Here is a 7576-nt window from a genome sequence, read left to right as displayed (position 1 = left end):
CAGCCAAATAGCAGGGAATAGATCCAAAGCCAGTTTCAATCCACATGATTTTAAGTGTGCCCATCATCACAATATGTAAATAAAATGGGATACAAAGTCTGCCTTCACTCACCTGACATTAGATATTCCTGCTTTATCTAGTAGAGCTATTTTTAAACAACTTTTTATTGAAACAGGCTCCTTATCAATAGCAAAATGTAGCAATGGTGATAAAAATCTGAAAATGTGTTCCTTAAACTGACAAATACCAATATTTTTGTCAAATTCTGGTCTAATTTGTCTAATTCTGTCATAGTCTGCTGCCTTGAAATCTTGAAGGTCTCTTCCAACCTAGTGATTCTGTGGTTTTGTGATTTTATCCTTATGCACAATAGGACTTTTTCAACAGACCTATCTAGTCTAGGAGGAATGAAAGCAAGATGTTGCTCATGGGATTTAAAAAGGCTCTGTAGAAATTATAAAACTTTGACAAATCAAACAACTAATTAGATTGTGCAGGTTTGAACACCATCTCACAAAACCTTTTCCTAAGGATCTAGTTTCCTACTAGATTTGCTCCAGCAATGACACAGAAAAGATTGCCCATTTCTCTTTATGCTAAAAGCCTTCTCAAATGAAAATCCATGAGGAAACACTATCTAAACTGAGGGGAAGCCATTTTTGTAAACTTTACCAAGTTCCCCATACAGGATGTGTGACAGTGGTGTTTCAGCTTTGCAAATATCCTATAGCCATGAGGAGGTGGTGGGTCTGGGAACACACTCCTGAGGGGTAGACAAAGCTTTGTCCGTATCTGATCTCCCATCCCAGCTCCTGCTTCTCCAGGACCAACAGGAAGAATGCCTGAGAAAAGCAGGACTGTGGACAGCTTGCATGTTTGCAACAGTTTTGATTACAAAACTGCAGTCTAAATAAAATCTCTCTCAAGTGCAGCAAAACCCCCAAAAGCTTGGGGTATCAGGAGAAGAGATGCTGGTCCCATGTCTGCTGGCACCTTTTCCTGTGTAAAGAACACAAAGAGTCTCCAAACGTCGCTCCGGGGCTTTATGGAGAATTATTAATTGGTTTGGTGCTCAATTTCTAGCGCAGCAGAGAAACAAGGTATTTGTATGAACTCACACCTAACCTCCATTTCCCTCCTGTAATGTGTGATGGTTAGGTGTTGTTCAGGGTCCTCACCAGCTCACAGCTCTGTCCCAGCTCCACCACTGATCCCCCCAGAAGGCACTGGTGTGTTTGGATAGACCACGGGCACGGCAGTGGAGCAGGAATTCGCTCTGCCCCAGTCTCCTCGCACTCCCAGCAGCCAGAGGCAGCTCCACACAATCTGGCACTGCGGGCGACTGGGCACTGTGCACGGCTCGTGGTGCCACCTGGGCTGGCCTAGTTTGCACTGTGCTAGGAAAATAGAATGATCACATTTTCCAGCTTTACTCCAGCAGATTCCCAGAGTAGCAAAGTTTCCACATAAAGCAAGCAGTACTACTGTGTATCTTGCCAGTCCTTGCAAACGGTACAACTGAGAGCAGCAGTGTTTAAGCGATGAGCGTCATTCTGAGAAGAAAGGAATAATTTGCTACAAACCTTATCATGTTTTACCTCAGGGTGTTGTCAGTCTCAGGATAAACAGATGCATCAATCGCCCTAAATATAAAAGTAATTTGCATGAAACAAGTGTATTTCTGATAGTTGAAAGCTGACAAAGAATTTACTATTTATAAAATTTTAAAAAACTTTTCTTGCATACCCAAGAAAAATGAATAGGAAGAAATAAAGACCTGTCTAGTAATACCTACTGTTAACAGAATGTTTTATTTCTTTACTCTCTAAAGGTCACACTCCCAACAAACCTTGAACTTCCAGTTGACTGGACTTTGTGGAGGTTCATGAAACTCAAGGACTTTGATTTTAAGCAGTGCTTAAACCAGCTGTACCCCCCGTGGAAGAGTGGGGGAGAAAACACTGGTTCTCATCACATTTAATTGCCAAAAACCATCTTGCACTTATCATACAGAGAGGGGAAGGAGAGGTCACCCCTGGCCTCTCCACTCTGCTTTTCCATAAGATTCCTACTTCCTCTCCCAAAGCACTGCACTCGCTTTCCTGCTGGGTTCCATCATCCCACGAGGCCTCCATGCTGCACATACAGTCAGGAACAGATCCACTGGGAGATTTTGGGGTGATCCCTGCTACACAAATGCACACTACTATGGCCAGTGTTTAATTTCAAACGGAACATGTTTTTCTAAGAAATAACTGAGGCACTGGGGAATGCTGGAATTAAGTCAGAACATGAGACTCATGGAAAGTTTGCCAACCCTAGTAGCAAGCCGAGCGAGGGCCAGGTTTGGCATCTGTAAGGATTGTTTTTCACTCTGATAATAGCAGTGAAAATAGGAATTGGTCCACCAAGTCCAAACCTGGCAGAGGTTCTCGTGGCCCTGGTGGAACCGAGGCTTCTCATGGTCTATGAATGCAACACATGCTGAAAAAGGCAAACAACTGACATTTGATTCCATCTCCGGGTCTGACACGGAAAATTAAAAGCCTCCCACGTGGGTCTTGTTTGAAAAGATAGAGAGGAAGGCAGGGAAGAATATGTACAAACAATGGCGGGCCCCATTTTGAGTTAGAGACATCTCCATATAGCCGAGGCACAAATCCACATGGGATTTCCAGTTCCTGCTGAACACTGGCTGCACCGGGAGTAGAGAAGAACACAGTAAGGGCCTGGGCCCTGCTGGAATCCTGCTATGGGTTGGATCACGCTCCTTAGGATTGACTTTGCAATACAGGAAAGCAAAGCATAGAAAATAAAAGCCAGGTGTGACACTGGTACATGTTTTCTGCCAGAAAGCCAACCAATGCCTGTCACCAGAGTTTGTCAACATTCCCAGGAATTAAAATCAGGCCTGTTTGCAACTATTTACAAGAAAGAAACAAACACCCAACTCAGAATCAGTTATATAAGGTTCATAGACACAGGTACAGTGGGATTACTGCACAGTTACAGGGGATTTCATGAGGACATCCCAAGAAGATCTTGTCCACAGGAGAGACATGGTAACTGTCAATATGAACGTTCCCATTTTATTCCACCAGTTAAAAACCCCTCAATACTTACCCCAAAGGGCATGTGGCTGGCTCACGGACACCGCAGCCACATCAGCTCAGTTGCAGTGACTTTCCAGGACAGAGGCAGCCAGATTTCTCTCTTCCATGTCTGATCCCCTTCGAGCAGCTGGAAGCTGCCTGTGAAGTGCCATGACACAAGCGATATGGTTGTCACTGACAGCTCTCTCCTTTGATCTTGGTGACGCAAGGCAAGACTGAAGTGGGTGCTGCCAATGCTACAAAGCCACATTTCGAACCTGTTTTTCTCTTACAAAGCCAAGGCAGTGCTAGATTCCAGTGGCACGGGGCCTTGTCCAACACTACATTCCCTGGGAGATAAGGAAGGCATTGATTGGGCTTTCAAAACATACACACGGAGCTGCCCAGATGCTTAAGCCAAGAGCCAAAATGAGTCAGAATCAAGTTCTGTTTGTCCATTTACGTGCCATCACAGAAAAACTCCCTATATAGACACACTGCCTATTAATCTAGAACAGACAACTGTGATCTAAATGTCATTTCAGCAGTCAAACAGGGATACGGCACAAATGATTTACAAAATGAGCTTAATGAAGGAACACATTTGCTCACAGCTGCTGTTCAGACTAGACTGGAAGCAATCCAAAAAACAGAAGGAAGTGAGAGCATTAATAAATTAGAAGGAGAGGATCAAGAGCTTGGTCCTGTAAAGAAATCGCAGCTTTGAAATCCAAAATATTTAATCCCAACTACCAATATTTCTTCCAGATCAATGGGAGGCATCTACAAAGAAGACCTGGAGTCTTTGTAGACCAGCAAAAGCCCACCTCAACTTTTGGGTGTCCTTGAAAAGGGCCAGCAAATAACAAAACCACAACCTCATGGCTGCTCAAACCATCCCCAAAATCAGAGACCTTTTAGAGTGAAGAGGAATATTAGTGCCTGAAATTCGTACAGATGGAGCGCTGCCTGTCCTACGAGGGAGGATTGGGGTCAATCTTGTTAGACATAATAGGACTTTATTCCTTATGGATGAAAAGATTCGGCTCCTACTGTTATGGGAGCGGGTAAGTGCAGCTGTGGTTTACCCAAATTCACAAGAGGTTGAACGAGGCTACTGAGACAAACTACGCAGCAAACTTCCAAAGGCTGCTGGAATATTTAAGATTCCACCTCACCTGGTGGATGCCTACAAAACATAAATGCAATTTCCATTATGAAAAGGATTAAATTTGAAACTGCTGCTGGCTTATATAAGAATTATTGGGGCTATCAGTCCATACCATCAAAGCATAAGCTGATCACCATTTGGGATCAGGAAGAAATCCCCTCTGCTCCAAGCCCAACACAGCTATAGTGTGGATAATTAACAGGATACTGGGGAGAGGCAGATTAACACCTTGCTTTAAAGTACCCAGAAGTGGGACATTAGGCCAGATGGACAGTTATCTGCTCAACTAATGCAACTTTTCTGCTCTTACAAAAACACACCATTGCTCAACAGAAATTCCCAATTATTCCTGGGTTTGGTGCCATATGAATCACTAACCACTTGAACCACTGACATTTCAGTGGTTTTACTACAATCTGTGGCTCCTGGGACGTCCCAAAGCCAGGATTTCTCTCGCCACCCTCACTAATCACGACTGCAAACCCGGGAACGACTGTCTCTGATTGCTATGGCAAAGCCAGAAGCAGATTCCGGAGTCCCAGGATGCACAGCCTTGGCCTGAGGCATTCCCAAATCCATCTGCATTATTGTGAACTACAGCTGCTGCTCCTCTGCTCCAAAGAGCCCGCCTGAGCTGTCTAACAGAGAGAAGTTGCCTTTTTTTGAAATGCTGGTGTCAAAGAACTTTGAGAGACTAAGACACAGCGAGCATTCAGCCCACATTAAATCATTTTGGCAACAAAACTGATGAAGAAAAACACAATAAAAACGCTGCAAAGAACTTTTCCAAATGTTTCTTTGAAGGAATTTGTGCACAGCCAAGAGCTGCTGGTTCCACACCAAACTCCTAGGCCAATCTGTTATTTCTTTCTTTTCATTTTCTAAAGATTTTATTGGTACCTTTAAATTTTCAAGCTCTTTATAAGGCAAAGAGCATGTCTTGCCAATGACTCTTCCACTGCAACTCGGCAAGTTTTGTTTGCAGTGTTTTACCATTATCTTCAAGTATTTAAGGTTGCAACATCCTCAGATTTTGCACTGTTTAACTGTGGCAAGTCTCTGCTAAATGCCTGATACGGCAGTGAGACAGTTATCAGCCTAATTATTTACACAAAGACTGTAAGGGAAGAGTCCCCAAGTTGAAGTGAAACTACCTACCTCAGAATCCCAGGGCTGCTCACCTGCACTCGACACCATGGAAACCAACTGCAGCTCTTGTTTCTTAAAAGAGAAATGTGCTGAAGATTTCAATTGCACCTTTTCAAGATGGAAGAGGCTCCAGTGATGTTCATTCTTTCTAGAACCATCTCACTGATATGATGCTAATTGTGACTATGTCCTTCATGTGCACTTTAGGCAATTGAAAGAGTAATTCTCTGGTTTTAAAAGGATAAAACTGAAGCCAAATGCTAAAACTTTCATCTGCTTAAATCTGTCTTGGCCGTTCAGTTCCAATGAGAATTTCCTATACCTGGGTTTCCAGTGCTAATAAAACCATCAAGAGTCCATCAGAAATCTGGTTCAATTTTGTCCCAATAACATTTGCCTTTAATTCTGTATGAAACAGGACCGGGGTTTTCAAGCTACATTGCTCCTAGGAAAACTATTTTCTTTTCCTTAGCACAAAATAAATATCTGCTTACTGCTATTTTATCTGAACAAGATGTTTTCAGAAAAATGTTTGGGAAATATTCAAGTAATGTCATGAAACGTACAACTTTTCCAGGGTATCCTGGAAGTTCTAGAAAGCTCCAAGCTGCTCTACCCAGCCTCCAGCAGGCTGTGAAATGTATACAGGGAAAGGCATCGTGCATGCAGTGCTGGGAAAGGTTAGCCTTAAACCACGGCGCCGGATGAGTACAGGACAAGCAAAATTCATTTCAGAAGCTAAAGAGATGAAGTCACGTCACACTTGAGCTGCCCTCAACTTCCTCAGCACTTGTGGGGGCTGTCCTGACCAGTCCCTAAGCTGCGTGTGCCTTCCCTGAAGCAGTTCAGAAGTTCTTCACAGGACCAAGGACACGCTCATACATTCCCTTGAGACCGGGCTCAAAGAAATGGAATTCTCCTCCCTCCCTATAAATCCCTGATGTACAACAAATGACATCTTGCAGGGTTGGGAAAAAATCTTTTTTTACCAAACAAATCCTATTGTTTGTTTGATTCTCGTGGTTTCCTGGTGCTGGCTGGAGTTTGGGGACAGCAGTAATTGCACAGGCTCTAAATCAGCCAGTTGCCTGGCTTGGAGGCTGCTCTTGCAAGGGCACCAAGGAGCCTCTAACCACATTCTAAAGCAGCAACTCCTTTGCACAAAAAATACTTCAAACATCAAGAATGCTTTCATTAACACCCTGTGTGCCAGTCTGAATTCAGGCTCTCTCAAGGATTAGGAATACTTGCACAATTCCATAACAAATGTTGGAAACCTGCCTAGAAAACTCTGCGCTGCAAGTTGATACAGTAAATCTGTAAACTCAACACACGTAAACACAAACTTTTAGTCATGCAACACTATAAGCTGCAGAAACACCTTTCCTGGAAGTGTCCAAGGCCAGCTTGAACAGGGCTGGGAGCAGCCTGGTCTAGTGGAAGGTGTCCCAGCCCATGGCAGGGGGGTGGATTGGGATGATCCTTCAAGGCCCCTTCCAACTCAAACCATTCTGTGATTCCATGACAGAACCTACTGCTTCCATTTCCTCGGAACTTGCTAAAACCAGAAGAAGCTGGTATACATTCATAATTGGGTCAGCACAATCAATACTAATTAAATTAATAATGGTCCTGTTAGGCAAACATGACACCAGCAAAGAATTTGAGTCCTCTACTCCCCAGACCACGGTTGTTTCTCAGAAGAATTGTTAGTTTTGGAAGCACTTACGACGCCCGTCGTATTTTTCAGAAACAGAACAACATTTCTTCCATCCTTTATTGGAGGAGACAAAAAAATAACAATCCTAAAGAGGTGTGGCCATTAAAAATCATCTGCTATCTTTGGCTAGAGTGTGAGGAGGCAGCTCCAGCAATCAAGCCAGGTCCCCAGAGTGGAAAGAAGAATTCTGTCTCTTATCCACTTTCCAGGTTATTCCAAATGCTGAGTTCTGGCAGATCTAGTAAAGAACTGCACTTGATGACACCTGTAGTTTTGAAGCCAAGTCTCCTCTCTCTGCTACATCATAACTCTCCAGAGCAGTGAGAAATTCCTGACTCTTCACTGACATATGCCAATTCCTTGTCACCCATGGGCACACACATTGGTACTAAATCATCCCTAAGGTCCCTTCCAACATAAACCTGCCTATGATTTGAAGAATT

The sequence above is a fragment of the Serinus canaria genome, chromosome 4 (genome assembly GCF_022539315.1).
Source record: "Serinus canaria isolate serCan28SL12 chromosome 4, serCan2020, whole genome shotgun sequence".
NCBI classification, from domain to species: Eukaryota; Metazoa; Chordata; class Aves; order Passeriformes; family Fringillidae; genus Serinus; species Serinus canaria.
The sequence above is the reverse complement of the archived record's forward strand: the minus strand, read 5'-3'. Positions refer to the sequence as shown.